The sequence below is a fragment of the Oreochromis niloticus genome, linkage group LG13 (genome assembly GCF_001858045.2).
Source record: "Oreochromis niloticus isolate F11D_XX linkage group LG13, O_niloticus_UMD_NMBU, whole genome shotgun sequence".
Lineage (NCBI taxonomy): Eukaryota > Metazoa > Chordata > Actinopteri > Cichliformes > Cichlidae > Oreochromis > Oreochromis niloticus.
In genome coordinates this window covers 12272756-12289571 of record NC_031978.2, presented here as the reverse complement: position 1 = coordinate 12289571, position 16816 = coordinate 12272756, and positions in this window count along the sequence as shown.

Sequence of the window (16816 nt, the reverse complement as noted above, 5' to 3'; positions counted from 1 at the left end):
TTCCCACAAAGAATGCATATGGAAAAAAAACCCTCTAGAAATAATACCCCAAATTATATACCAGCTAGCTCACAGAATAGACTAGTAGAGTGATTATCTGTGGTTTGAGAAATGTAAAAGTGTTTTTGGTTGGGTTTTTTTTCTTGTTTTATTGCATTTAAAGCAAGCTACTCATGACTAAGGGGTGTTAAAAGAAACAACAACAACCAGAAAACACTATTCTGTTTTTCTGTTTCTTTTCTCCTTCTCTCTGTTCAACAAACACATGCCTCAGCATCCTGTCTATGTACCACTGAGAGTAGATTGTGGTTACTCCTATTAAAAATAAAAGAGTACATCTAAGAAATGTGGGCAGTGTTTTGTGTTTTTGCTGTCTAGAATTCAGTGTTTAAACAGGTCTGTGGGGAGGCTGTAGGGTCAATGGGCTGTGTGTCCATCTGTCCGTCTTTATTTATCTAAATAAACAGTGTTCAAAATTAGTATTCATCTTCAAAATCTGCTCACGAATTCAAAATGAAATAAAACCGTATCATTGTAGCCAACACAAACTAGTTATTATCCAGCAACTGAAGGATCTGTAAGGCGTCAATTTTGCCTGCAAATATGCTGAACATTTAAACACCTACTGGCGACTGTTCTGCCATTTGTTTTGGCTGCCCTGAGCAGCACTATTGAACCCAGTGCCTGTGTCAGCTACTCCAGCTGTGCCTGCAAGACAGTCATTAGTGGATGCGGTTGTTCAAAGGGGAGCCAATTAGCAGAAACACACTTAAAAATCTACCTGCAAAGAGGTACTCTTTGCAAATGAGAACAACAAGATCCCTTGAGCATCATAGTTTTTAAGAGGAGGTCAGTCTGATTTATTATTAAACTCAAACTACCAATAAGTAGCAGGAGAACACACATGAAGCAGCGAGACACGAAGAGACCTTGAATGAGATTTAAAAAGCTGTGCTACTGACTGGCAAATATCCATTAAGTTCATTATCCATATTTTGTAGCTCTACACCACAGGCAGAAAAAAATTAACTAAAAAGAAAATCTCAGAACTATATTTAAAGATGAACTGTTACGAAAGTCGTCCAGTGACCATTATGCAAAACAAAAAGAATATAAAGGAGATAGACAAATTACTGTAACAGCAGTGGGTTGTGGTGTAGCTGTCATACATGTATATTGACATTAACACCACACAGTGAATACGTTAATATTGTGTCCAAAAATAAGGTATCTCACAAATATTACAGGGAAGACGGAAACACCAGGAAAAGTCACACAAGCACAAGCATGAATCTGTGTATAATTAGGTAAAAGCTTGATATTAGCCCTCTGGAAAGTTGGCCCAGTTTAATAAACTAATATTCCTTTTTGTATGTTGTTGCCCTCTGTCCCTTTTCACTTTCTCTCATGCTGCCCCAAAACTGCTATGTTCTTTTCTTGTCCTCTCACTGGAAGTTCGTACTTGAAGAACTTTCTCTCATACTGTGTGCAAGAGGAGAAGATGACAAGACTCTTAATATTCACCTCAGTTCCTGGTCTTCTTTTAACTCTATGGGATTCCTCCCTTCCCTGTGGCCAACCAGACCACTTTAAAGAAGTTTAAGCCTTGGGCCTTATGGCAAAATTTAACACAATATGAGTTACTGATATAAAAACCAAATTGCATCCTTGCATTGGCAGAAAAAAATATGCCTCTCACTCCTGTTCTTGTAAAAGTCATCCTGATACCTACCAGAGTTTCTATATGCAGATTTTCTTACCTCTCACAAGGTTTAGCCATGATTTATCAGTACCCTAGTAAATCTGTCACTTCTATACTGAAAATATGCAGGAACATGCCTCATTTCCCTTTTCAAAAGCAGATATCATTAGGAAAAAATCTCTGCAGTGACATTACTGGCTTCCATTTGGGTAATTATCCTTCAAATTTGGGGTAAGTGACAGAGTATCCTGGTGGCATCTGATTAATTAGAATAGGATTTAATAGGTCTAGCTAGGCTCTATTGGATTAATTAATTGGCAAATGATATAGTCTAGTATTGCACGCCTATTATGTTAACTGTCACACTGCATTTGATGACATGGAGCCAAGCGATCCATTCAGTGACACAAACATGATTGGAGTAGGATATTATCCGGCTGACAAAGGCCTTAGATCATTTTAAATGCATGCTGTTAAGACTTAACAGTAATGACAAAGTCATGAATACTCGATACCGATAAATGTGCATTATTTGATGCAGCTGTAATTCACACTAAAATAGGCTCTCCTTTAGAAGCCTCCTGTTTACTCTGAGCACTACAATAGCCGTGCACTAGTTTTTTTTCCACATGAATTAAATTTTCTCTGTTCTGTGAACACAAGCATCGGCGAATGAGAGAATGAGAGTGCAGGTATTGATAATAAAGGCAGAAAATATATTATAACTGTGTGAGTTTGTGTATATCTTTAAGTTTGTTAAGGTCACTGGATTGTCATAGTTTTGATTATTTTAAGAACTGTGACTAAGGAAGCCAACTTCTGTTTAACCTCTGTGTTTTATGGACCTGTCCATCAACACCAACATCCTCCCTCTATTTAAAATCCTCTCTTTTTTTATAGCAGCCTAATAAGAGAATAAAAAAGGCTAATTAATTTAATTCAGAAATATTTGGCTTTTGGGAAGTTTATGTTTAGCCTTGCAATCCCAGATAAAGAATTCAAAGACCACCAATAGAATTCCCTCTTTATTTTACAGAGGAGTATCCCCCTTTTGAGACCTTTCCAGTAGAAAATGAGAGACCAAATATTGCTATCAAAAATTGCTATCATGTTGGCATCATAAATCTCAGTCTGGACAAGACTAAGCTTCTTGTAGTGGTAGAAATCCAGGTAAAGATTCCAGTGCTGGCCAACAACCTGAGGTTTTGACCATGCCATGGTGAACACTCACTCTGAGGGTTTTGTTGCTTCTAATCTCAGTTGATACTCTAGTTTCTTCTGGCCCTCCACTGGTGGAACAAACTCAACATCTGGAAAGTGAAATCTTTGTTGATCCTTTACCTGCAGTTTTATAAACATTTTTTACAGATAATAAAACCACCTACTGCAATACCATCTCCTGTGAACACACTGTGGTAGTCTGAGAATTTTGGATAATCTTTAGGTCTTTTTTCTGTTGAGTCTAAATGTACATGTTGCAAAATCCAGGGAGGTAAAAGACCAGAATTCAGAAATAAGAAAATCCCCCCCCAACCTATGAACATGAATAATATATTACCTGCATTATTGGGCTTTACATGAATCTTGCCACATTCTGTCCATGCTGTTATAAAACATATGGAGGGCAGCAGAAATATGAGCATTACTGTACATATACGTGAGTGTAAATGCATAGCTATTAATAAACATATTTACACGTTCTGTATGACCGCGGGTGTTGTGTTTTCTGCCTGCCTCAGGCTCTTTGTGGGAGGATAATATTTTGTTTTGTCTCTGTGTCTGCCTTAGCTGCAGGCAACTTGCTTGTTGCCAACAGATGATAACAGCATTTATTCACAATGACTGTGACAGGCACATTTAGTGCGCATGGTCAGTAAAACTGGGGGACTGCACGTCCATTATCATGTACAGGCTTGTGCATTTTTCATTTTTACTTTTGCCCAGGGGGAACGTTTGATTCGAAAAGCCATCTGTGCTGTTGATGAAATTTGTTTAAATCCTGGTTTAACTTGAGAGCTGTGACAACTGTTTGACAACCTTTCGAGGAAATACTTTGGTGAGATGTGAGAGTTGGGTTCAAGCCACACGGTGACACATAATCAATAGCATAAATGGGTATTCAGTTGGCTTGGAAATGCATTTCTCCAAGGCTTCTTTGAAACTGAGCAAAAATAAATGTACTTTTGATATTTCAGTGTAACCTGGATTTTTTTTTATTTAAACTAAAAGTAAATATAGGAATGGATGAATTTTAAAAGCTGGAGGAAAGCGGCATGATTCTGTAACTGCTGCTAAGCAGAAACAGAAATACCCCAAATGGTCCATCTTTCCTCAAAAGTTTGCCAAAATTCAACCCTAACTCACAGCTGAGTGAATGCATCCACCTGCACTTTTGTTTGGGGTTATAATGGATTGTGGATGCGTGTTTGGGAACGAGGATTAAACGGCTGCATCTTCTTTAGCCAGCGTAATACTGACCCACTATCATGCCCCAACGTCTGTTGACACTTTGAAGCGAACTGTTTACAACTTTCTGCTCTTTGTGTGTATGTGTACTTGTATTGCTCATGTTGTGGGGACATAATTCTGTTTAGAGAAGTAGTCTTGGTTCAAAATCAGAGTGAAGATAGGAATAGACAAGCAGCACTTACAGCTAAGGTTAGATTAATTTCTCAGAAGACCCTAAGTCAATATAATATCTTCTGAATTGATGTAAACATTAACTTGTCTGTGTGCTTGTTGGAGTTCACGTTTCCAATCAGCAGTCTGCTGAGTCTGCCGAGGCCGATAATACAAACAGGTGAATCGTTGCATACCTTGTTATGTTTAATTGGTACGCTGAGGCATAAAGGTGGCTTGATGACAGCTGCATGTAAATATGTTTCTTATTACAACTGCATAGGTAAACCTGCTGACTTCTGACTGATTTCAATCATTTTTCATGTAGCAGTTGAAAGATTAGAACCACCGGTCCCTCGGTCAGGGGGAGAGGAATAAACAATGAAAGCTGAACAAAATGAAGAAAAATTCTTTCAAATCCAGTTAAATAGACTCAGTAATGAATGGCAAAGTTCAACATCAAAACTCTTTTTATTTCTTCCTGGACATTTTGTTTTTATATTCAGGCCAAAAATGTCTGCATTCATTTTATTTATTACTAAATAAACTAGATATTGCAAAGGACTGCACTTCTGTCAAGACATGTTTTGAGGATTTATGAAAATTGCAGAGATATCCATATGGTCTCCTAATGCCTTGAAGCACAGAGAATGGTCTTGATTTAAAACATTAAAAAAACTGTAATTTGTGCCCTTTTTTGTGGAGTTTCATTTTGTTTTTTCTAATTATTCCTAATAATAATAATAATAATAATAACTTGGGTAATAAAGACTTTGGGTTAAAATATGCTATTTCAAAACACTGACCCTACACAATGAAAAATAATGCTTATCCAGTGCATTTTAATGGAGCACAAATAGATCCATTATCAGCATTCTAAAAAAAAAAAAAAATTGGGAGTGAGCGATCTGTCTCACCATTGCCATAACCTGGGGTGTCAAGCTAGATGGCACTTCTTGCATATTTTGAGATGACAGCGGTTCTGACAAAATGGCAGTATTTGACGCCCTGGGAATGAAAATGTGCTGTCATTAAATAGCTGGAATGAAAGCCGTGTCTTACTATTCTTGGCAGGAAGTTAAGCATGTTTTCTGTGGGTGTTTGGCTCCATTAGAGTTGTCCTTGTCTCTGGTCCTGCTTATGATTTCTCTTGACAAGATCTCAAGATGCAGCAATGCAGATGAGAGTGTCTAGCTTGAAGACTTCAGAATTCCTTCTGCTCTCTGAAGATGTGGCTCCGGTGGCTTCATCACATCATGCCGTTCAGGAGACACTGCAGAGGTTTTCAGCAGAGTGTGACGCGGTTATGAGGGGAGTCAGCAACTCCAAGTCATATGTTGTGGTTCTGTGCCAAAAAAGAAATGATGGAATTACTCACTCTTAACTCGGGGGGAACAACTGCCACAAGATTTTAAGTGTCTGTCTTACAGTTTGGTGTGTTGTTGTTGTTGTTGTTGTTGATTTTTTCTTTTTTGGGGGGTGGGGGGTGTCCAATTATCTGTGTCTTATTCAAAACTAAGTGACTGAGTGTGATTCAGAGATCAACAGGGGATTCTGGCCAGTACAGTATCACCAGCAATATCCTTTCATCTTAATGGATTTTTTGTTTTGTTTTATTTTTGCGAGTATGTGGGAGAGAATCTTACAATCAGTCATTTATGTCATTTTCTTTTATTGGCAATATGCCAGAGTTCGAGTGCCTGGCAACTACATTCAGTGAGCCACAGCTGAATGTTTACATCTATCAAAATAGATGACTATATATTTTTTTTATCCAGTTCTTTTTGTTTTCTTAGCCATAAAAAATGTGTGAGTCTAAAACCGAACAACATATAAAATTATTGATAACCCAGGAATAGATGGATCGTGGAGGCACGCCATAATTTAGTGTGATGCAAGCATCAAGCATCTTTGTGTTTGCATGGCAGCCTTTAATTACAAAGTCTTAACAAGATATCTATCCAATGTGTGTCAAAAATAAACATGCATTGATGAAGGCAAGATGGGCTGAAACATTTGTCAAACAATAGTGGACCAGTTTTTTACTTTGAATTGATCTGCAGTGAAATTCAGACTGGTCTGCCCCTTGATGTGTGTCTGCAATCAAAGCAAAAGCAAGTGAAAAGTTAACAAAAGAGCTGCAAAATTAGCAGCTGAAATCTACAAAAACAAAGATTACACTTGAAATTCTTCATCCGAGCAAACTATTTTCTTAGCCTTGTCGACCTTCAAGTAAAACATCTTACAGCAAATTTATGTATAATTTTGTTAGGCTGCGAGGAAATGATTCCTCAAACTGCTGGTGTGCATCAGTGCACTGAATGATTTATGGCTAGATCGAAGACTGATTATGGTTCTTTGTCTGATTTCTGAAGACAAAGAAAAATACCCACTGCGCTTGCACAACAGCAAAAAGAGGGACAAAACTCCTGTCTGTCAGTACCCTGTTGTGAGTGGATTGTCAAGTGCTACTGAAAAAAAACTTCTTTTAAGGGGTCTAAAAGTACATATTACTAACAAGACTACCTGTTCATTTCCTGCAATTGTTTGATTTGTTGCAGAAGTGGGTGTGGCTTGGATTGATTTGGTGCTGGTGTGTAGGTTGGAGAATTTTTGCTCTCAGCCAGTGCTCTTTTTTATAATATACTGTGCTTTGCTTGTTTTTTTTAAACATCCCCCTGAGATAATGTAAATGAGATGATTTGTGGAAAGGCATCATGTTCTGTGCTCAGTTACAGCCACTCTGCTGAGCAACCAAGGTAGCCAAGACGAGTTTGCAGAGTGAATGGAGCTAAAGCAATTAGCATGTCCACAATCTCCTGACATTATGCATAAAAAGTGTGAAGACTATCTAATTCAGAGAAAATCTTTGTGCAGAATCATTAACTTTAATGCAACTGTGTAACACAAGCCTAGGAAATATAACAGAATCTGTCTTTTCACTGAATATTTGAGAGACAAGTTCGAGTCACATTCATCTCACATAAAATATTGTGTAAAAGACACGCTTTCTACTATTATTTGAAAATGAGAAATACTCCAGGCACACATTCACACACTGATGAAATCCTACATCATATACACATATATAGATACACACTATATTATAACCCCAAATTCCCTCTGTTTCAACTTTCATTTTTTCAGACCACATACTGATCATGTATATTATTCCAATTCTAATATCGCATAATAAAAAAAGACAATGCATAACAGATGTTCTGTATAATAGTGGTCATGACACATGCAATTCAGCAGCTTGTTAGCAAGAAGATGAAGAGGATAGCGATAGAGAGGAGCTTCTTCATGTGCCGATAAGGCTGCCGAGATTGACTATGGAGGTGTTTGACAAACCAGCAGTGAAATTACTCTTTCAAACTCGCTCCCATTCCAATCTCTCCTTCTTGTCCTGCAGCACAGCACAATATGGATCCCCACCTCCAGACCTAGCAATTGTGAGAGAAAAGCTGATGAGTCTTGAAACAGTTGAGTTTAGTGTGTATGTGCATGTGTACTTTCTTGAAAACATGCATGTCTGCATGCTTGTCTGCAAGGGAGTTTCATTATCCAGTTGCTGATACCCCTACAGTAGCCAGAAAGCCTGATCTCAGCATCAGTCTCTTAGACTTGTAAGGGGCACTGCTAAAAGATTCCTTTTATGGCACTGAGCAAAGGCAATCAGAACAGGGATATCCATCAAAGAGCTGGCCATGCAGTTGTGTGGAGCTCACTGAGCCGATTTTGAGCCTCATAATACTTTCCAAATCATCACTCCATTAGTCGAGGGAGAGAGGTAAATGGAGAGGGGAGGGTGGAAAAAGGAGAAGAAGTGACAAACGAGACAAAGCTCATCGATTTTTCCCTTAGAAGTGATCATCCAGTGCAGTGGAGCATTTTGGGGTGTTTTTAGAGCACTTGTTGGAAGGGACATACTTTGAAGTCAGGTGCCTAACAGATAGCCTTTCAACAGAAGAGTAAATTGTGTCAAGAATATTTCCTACAAAAAAAGTAAAACCATTAAGAGAGGTGTTTAAACGTGTTAAATTTCAGTTGTGTCTATTTTCAGTAATTACAAGTTTCATTACTTTGTGACAACAACAAGACGTCAAGTTGCAACACATTAGCCGCAACAGATGCTTTCTTTACAACACCCCCCCTGCTTGCCAATAACTATTTACAGGCCAGTTTATGATCTGTATTTGTTTAGTTACATTAAATCATTACATGCAATGTTCTATACTTCATTAACCTCAAGAAAATGTTGCAGCGGTCATTCTATTGCAGCATTAACTTCAATATCATTTTGATGTTATTTTTATATTGATTGATGATGAAAACTAAGTGGATATTACCTCTCTACAGTATTAGAGACTTTATATTTACCAGACATTTACCTCATTATGATGAGGCTAATCAATGAAGACCGACACAATATATGCTGTATTTATAATTTTCCAGTGGGAAATTTTTCTCCACACAGCTAATGAGAAAATAAAAAAGAATTTATTTTTACTTAAAGTGCTATCGGACCATATTTAAAACTTTGTTTCTTTGGTGAAGTCCATCCTGGCAGTAACAAATTAGGAACCTGTGTCTTCTGGCCGGCCGACAGAACACATAGCTGATAAGCATGGCCTTTCCTTGCTGCCAAAGGACATGACAGATTATGAAAGAGCTAATGAATCTTCTCATATGCTGTCTCCATTCTGAGAGGAGACAGCTACTCTACACTGATTTCTGTAATGGGCTGATAATATATGAAATTCCATAGCTTTGGGGTTTATGTAGAGGTTCAGTAAGTGCTCTAATAGCGTTAACCTGCTATGCACATGCATGTATTTATACAGAAATAAATGGCAGCTACACAAAAAAACATGTAGAATATTCACGTCCCAATTAGCATGCCTGTCTGCGCTCATGAGTGCTAACATGGATGTATAAACACATCTAATGCACAAGGTAAGAAATACTAAAAAAGCATTCCTTGTATAATTATATTTACAGACTTCTCTGGGAATGAATGAACTTCAGGCAGTTCATAAATAACTTTAATGTTAAACTACCGCACGACACAGTTTTGTTCCTTGAACATTTAAGAAATTGTGAGTTTTATGGCTGTTGTTTCATAATGTTGGATTTAGAAAGAGGATTTGAAAACACATTTGTTGTAACTATAAAGATTATCACAAGCATATAGGTGTCATGGCCTGGCAGTGCTTACTTCCTCTTCCTTTCTTTACATGTATCTCTTTCTCAAGTTCTCTTCTATCTCCTTTCAGGTGCAAGATCCTCCCTGCTCCTGCGAGGTCGTGCCTGGAGGCAGGCCTTTCGATCAGCCGCTGGTTGATCCACCTCCGTGCACTTTCTGGTATCTCCACATCACCGCTGTGTATTTAAGGAATGATTCATTCATCCACTCTTTACCAGATCGATGTAGCTTCTTCAAGTGGCAACATCAGGCTTTCAATCAGAGTGTTTTGTATTCAGTTCTTCTTGTCAGATACTTATTCTGTTTCTGCGTCTCCTTTCCCAGTATCCTGCAGTGCGTCTCTGGTTATTTTGGTGGCTGGATTCGATTCTAGCTCCCTATTTGGAGTTCTCCCTCAGACTCCTGCTTGGAAAGGAAAGGACTTTAACTAACAGAATACTCACCTGTCTGGCCGATCTCCACGGTTTCGCATTACCGCTTCAAACCTGTTTGTGGTGAACATTGCCTGTGGTGTTTTGTGCTTGACCTGCTGTCTAACCATCCTAAACACTGGTTTAGCTTCCGTGTTTGCATTTTAGTCCTTCTGGGAAAATATAGAATGATAAAACAATAGCATGTGATGTGACTGTTTTGTGAAAGCCACTGGCATTTCTCACATATGCATCTGTGAGAAATACGATGTATTTATGGAAAAATAATAGGGAGACAGGTTTCAATCCTAATGCAAACACATGCACACTTGGCCACTTCATGTCACTTTTAGAAGGCTGTAAAGTGTCATTTTTTTAACATGCAAGGTTAATCTTATGAAAGGCATATTTTAACCCAAGCCACAATCCTTTGCTAAACTTTGCCAACAGCTTTGGTGTCAAAACCTAACCACTCAGTTAAAGGGAAAGTGAAAAGAGAGTGCAGTCATCTAATATTTCCAGCAAGGGACAGGTTGTTCATATCTCAGCAATGGCAGCGGTGTCTGACAGAACTACAGTATTCAATTCTTTGGGATGACAAAACCTGCCTATTTTCCTTCATTATGATGGATTATCTCAGTTGAAATAGTAACAATTTTACAGAAAATTCAATATTAACAACTGGACTGGCAGCAAAATGTAAAATAAACAAGAAGCACCACTCTGAGGCTACATCACATCTTAGCACTCTGAGCTCAGAGCTAATGTTAGCATGCCAGCATGCTCACAATGTCTAATATAGAAGAAAATGATAGCATAACAACCTCTGGTAAGGACACAAACCTAAAGCCTAAAGAGGCTGATCTAACATTTGTTTTTAACCAATTCAAATACATTTAAACAATTACAAGTTAAACATATTTTCACTTGCCTAGAGCATGGAAGTTGTAACCAGGACAATTATTGTCCTCGAAATATTTAAGTACAAAAACATCATTTAAGATTTTTTTTTTTTTAATCTGGTTTAAAGTAATGGACTGACCAACTTTAATGTAATAATTATCATTGCAGGGTCTTGAATGCCTTGAGGTGACTTGTCATGATTCAGCACTATATAAATAAACCTGAACTGAAACTGAATTGGAAAAAGTAGAATTTGTAAGTTAAATGTTTGTTTAATAACTATAGGTTTTGGATAATTTTAGACAAAATGCAAAAGCTTCAAATACAGCTACACAATCTTCCCACCGCAAACGCACATTCTTCAGCACCTGCTAGAACCTCATATGAGATGATTTTCTCAGAGAAATTCAATATTCTCATCATTAACCTTTTCATCCTTAGTGAGTTAGAAAGGCTTAAATAAGGATGTTGTTTTTGTTGTTTCAATAAATGCTGCTCCACGACCCATGTAATGGAGCAAACTATTGAATGTGGATTGCTTTGTTCAACAAATAGCAATCACTTTTAATGGGCGCAACACAATCAATACAGATGAATGTGTTTCATATCAGCGTCCATTCTTCTGTCTCGACCTTAGCTTGCCTTATTAAAAGTAACACTCTCTCTTTCTTTGCGTGTCCTATAGCTTGAAAGACGATATTTAGTATGACCACTCTTTGCAACATCCTGATTTCTTCTAATTTTTTTAAATTCTCCCGGCATCTTGAAGGACATCCTTCTTTGGATGTTGGCTGTCTTTTGTTCCACTGCCTCAATAACATTGTGATCTGGGCTCTGAGGAGGCCAGACTGTGACTGGAAATTTTCCACTAAAACTTTTTCTATCAAGATATACTTTTTACTGCATTGGCAGTTTGTTTAGGATCATTTAAATTTACTTTTAACTAATCTGTTACTAATTAGTTGGTGGATCAAAATCTGACTGTAGTAATTCCATTAATTTTGACAATGTTACCAACACCACTGGCCTCCACAAATTTAATAGATGTTCACTGTTGTAGTTCTCTCCTGATTTCAACCAAAAATTTCAAATTTGGATTAATCACTCCATTGAACTTGTTACTCCTGACTTTCAGTCCATTTCTTGTGTAATTTGGCATACCGTAGCCTTTTCTCCCTATTTTCCTTTCTTGCCTTCTTGATAGTCACCTTTCTTTGAGATCACTTCTAATCTGGCCTCTCTTAATAGTTGATGGATCAAACGAAGGGTCAGATTCTTCTCTCAGATCTTGTGTCAGGTCTTTCTTGGATTTTTTTCTTAAGGACATTTCTTAAGAATGTGACAGGTCATCATGTCCTTAAGGCTGTTCTAAAAGTTTCTTTAAAAGCCTTCAGTTGAATGTAGAATGATACAATGAGAGTACCGACAGAGACTAGAAAGGGAGAGCGTATTTCTTTCATGTTAGCTTGTTTTACTGGCTACCTGTTGCATCAAGAACTGTATTTAAAATTCTTCTCTTCACATACATAATCAGGTCCCACCATATCATAACCATTTAAAGCCTGAACCATGAAATAAAAGTCTCAAAAACTCTTAATCGTTTGTATTAAATATCATACACTAGGCATTAAGGGGTTAAAGACCTCATAGCACCATATTTTCCCAACAGTGCTCTCCACTCTCAGACTGCCGACTTACTTGTGGTTCCTAGACTTCCTAAAAGTAGAAAGGGAAGCAGAGTTTTCATTTTTCAGGCCAATTTGATTAAGAGATGGACATCCTCTCTACTTTAAATATTAGGCTTAAAAGTTTCCTTTTTGATAAAGGTTATAGCTAGGGCTGGATCAGGTGACCATCCCTCAGTTACGGTACAATAGGCCTGGGCTGCTGGAAGGCATACGATGATGCACTGAGTGTTTATACACCACTGCTGGATTTAATCATTAGTAATTCATTTTAAACTCTGGTTATTTCTCCCTCTGCTTGTTAGTCTTTCCTTGGACCCCTAACCAGTCATGGTGCATGGCTGCCCCCCCAAGTGCTTGCTTATAGGGGGTCATCTCTGATGGTGAGATGATATTTTCTCTCTAATATTGTAGAACCTTTATCCTACAATGGTTATCTCCTATAAAAAAAAAATTGTATTTATTTTATCTGCTTTTTTAGGTTACTCATTAATATACATTAAAAATGTCACAAATTATTAAATGTCAGCATGCAATAAAGACTGCATTCCTCGTTTCATTCATCTATATTTTTTTTTATCTGTGATTCATCGTTAGTTGATACTGTATACCAAGACAGCTTAATGTGTTAATAGACACTTCCTATCTTTTTAAGCCCGACCTACTTATCAGTCACAGCTGTGTTGCTAAAGTGTAATGAAGAAAGCATCGGGTGGTGAAGAAGGCGTAAGATGTGTAATTAATATTCAAGAAAGATTCCTCTACCTCATTGGTACAAGAACATGCAAAATGTGGTTAAAAGAACAATGATAAGAACATTCTTTCAGTGGAAACCTTTCTAGTTATGTCAATAAAGTAATAAAAATAAGCGATAATTTTAAGGCAAAGGCTCAAAGACAAGTTTTTTTTTCTGCTGCATCGAGATTAAGGTGATTTGAACTTTCTTCATAAGTTAATCCCAAGGAAGTAGAGGCAAGAAACAGAGAGGATAAAAATTATAGTTTAAAAATATCTCCTTAAAACTGCAGCTCCAATATCAGCCTTAATGAGCAACAGTATAATTGTTTTTCGACCTGCGTTTGCTGTGCTTTGATGACCCACTGCAGCTCTTTAAATAAACATGGGACTTAGAAATAAAACAGTGGCAAGGTCAAAGCAACATGAATCATTTTTGGTGACAGGAGAGATGACTGGGCACTCAGGTTTGAGTCTACAGCTACCCATCAATCGCTCATTCACATTTTGTCCAGATTTGCAGCCCTGGAGGGCACAGCATGCGGAGGCAATAAAAAAAAGAGAGGTCAGTGGATTCTGCAGAGGAATCAGGAAGAAGTCATGCAAAAGTCATTTGTGGTGATAGGTTGAGCAGAAACATCTCCCTGGGACTTACATTCTTTGCATTCCAAAAAACGCTGCTTAAAAAGCCACGTCTACTTGCTTAAATGATAGAAAACATGCTTTGCACACGCTAGAGATACTGTGAAAACTTTATGCTGCAAAAATATATGCAGCACAGACTGCACAGCCTAGCAAGCCCCCTTAGAGCCTCCCATGTTTCTAAAAAGTCTCTGAAGAGAACAAGGACTGAACCAAGTGATTCTGTGCAGTTCATAACATGCTTGCTTGCATAGCGGAAGCACAGTCAGTCGGTGAAATGTGTGGCGTTTTCCTTATGCCTTTACCATCTGTGGCTTGATATGCGACTTGGGAGTGAAGATTAAAGACTATGAACCGAATGCATACAGAAACCTGCCAGTGATTCATTAGGGAAAAATAAGATTTGACTTTCACTTAGGGGATATTGTCAGCGACGACGCTCAGCTTTTGCTCACTCTTCCTTCCTCTGAGATTGCAATATGCTAAAAAAAAACAACAGAAAAATCCTTGATGTATTATAATAATAATAACAGCTTAAATAAAAATTGATCTATTGCATGAAGATGCTGAAGTACCTTGCTTTTCATAGTTGAAGTAGTAAGAGTGGACTTGTTCCTAAAGGTTCAGTCAGTGAGTTGTGACAGCTGCGCTCAGGTGTCCTTGAGCCAAGTTGTGAATCTCTTCATGGCGCCGCTGTTCTGTAACTAACCCTGACCTGACAGGAGAGCGAAAACAAAAGAACATGTCCCTAAAGGGATCAATAAAATATTACATATAGAGCATATAGCCTGCAGAGTTATTCCGTGAGCTAACTGTCTAGCATTACATTTCTGTTTTTGGGATAAAGTGGAAATCATTTCTCAAATTCCAAATTCTGCCTTCTCTTTTTACTCATAAACTCCTAAAACTATTACCATACATCAGTAGGCCATATTGTTGGTATTGGGAATAAATGCACTGCTGTTTATTTTAATCCCATCCCACATACACCAACTAGCTGATTACCCCAAGTGCACCATATGTGTATTGCTCAGCTACATTATTCCCAAAAAACGTCTGTTCGAGCAACACTTGTTAAAAACAGTGATTTGTGTTTGTGATGATCTCTCAGATAAGCAGCCTTAGACAGAGAGCGACACATGTCTTGGCATATATTAATACTGAGATTTTACTAATTCCTTGCTGATTTTAGACTTTTCGTGGGATTTGCTGACAATATTCAAAGAATGGAAAATAACCGGCTTCATTCATTAACTTTACTTCCAAAGCTATAAAATCAGTCAACACAGTAGTTTGCATAACTGGGGATGGTCCAAAAAGAAAATGAGAGGATAAGGGAAGCAGAATGTATGAGTTCCCTAAAGGAAAACAAGCAAATAAGTGTACATTATGAACAAAGTTATCTAGAAGGAATCAGTTGTTTGTTTTGATTTATTTACTGTCAATTTGAGGGAAAGCGTTGTGTCAGTGGCCATGGTGATAAATTCAGCGGAAAAAGCCTATCTTGTATCATTTCTTATTATTTTATTTCACTAACTGATATTCTGTTGCTGATTTGTATGTATAAATATTGTGTTGTGTGGAGGAAAAGAAACTTCTGCTCTTAGTCCAATGAGAGAGGCCACTTGAATACACTTCAGCTAAAGGTTAAACTTCATTTAAGCAGCTCATTTGTGGGCAGCCATGCTGTGGGATCTATATGTATGCATGTATTTGCAAGTGTGTGTGAGAGAGAGAGAGCATTATCTCCGGTGTGCAGCTCTGTGCCCAGGGCGCAGGCTGAGATGACAAGCTCACACTGCCACCTGCTCGGACACCACCAACTGAGAACTCCACTTGGCTGCAGCAGTTGTGTGACTGTGTGCATGAGTATGTGGCTCTTCATGTCGACATATTTGTAGGTGTTGGAAAAGATATGCAAGGAAAGGGGCTGGGTGATATGGAAAAAATTATTATCAAGAGATTTTTTTTTACTCGTATCAGAATTAACATATATCATAATATAAGTCAAATCACTACTCACCAGTTACTTTTTGCTTACAAGTGAACATATTGGTTTAATCTTAATTTAAATATTTAATTTTTGGCAAAACTTGAGCATGATCAATGTACTTGAGAACATTATAGACTGTATTTTATATAAATAACATATAAAGAAAGGCCCCAGATTGGAGAAAAAAGCAGGACCTTCTTGCTGTGAGACAACAGTGTTAACAAATGCACCACAATGTCACCCAAACCATGGAAACCACAGGAGAAAATGAAAACTCAAATGGACTTCAAAACAACACGCAGATTTTAAACCCGTAGCCCTTGTTAAAAAAAAAAAGTCAATGGAGGTATTTTTCTGTTCAGTGCAAGAAAAATAATCCTCTTTCCTTTATTAACTGCTGTCTGCAAACAAGTCAAGTACAGAAAAAAACTTAAATGACACCATTAAGGAAAATATGTAGGAGTACAATCCTGGAGCTTAAAAAATGAATCAATAGGAAAACCAATAACAGCAAAATAGGTTGACTATTGGTAGAAAATTTGGATGTGTTATAAGGCAACCAGGAGTCACCACCACCATCAAGCAGAGATGGGAAGCTAGCCAGTGATGTCTGGTGAGTGAGTTCAGTTATTTTTAACTCCAAATGTTCTTTTTTCCTTTTTTTTTTTTTTACATTTCAAACCCACGCTGAATCAAGTTATGCCACTCGAAAGGAGTGATTCGAATTTTGTGTAGCCACCATAGGATAGATAACAATCTTTTTGGAAACTTTATTTTCAATACGGCATTTGTGCAAATGTATATGGACATTAAGACTTAATTAAATCATCAACGGCAACAGCTCAGCACATTAGGAGGCGATTGGGCTGGTGAATGGAGCTGCAGCAGCAAACAGTATTAGCATTATGGTAAAAATAT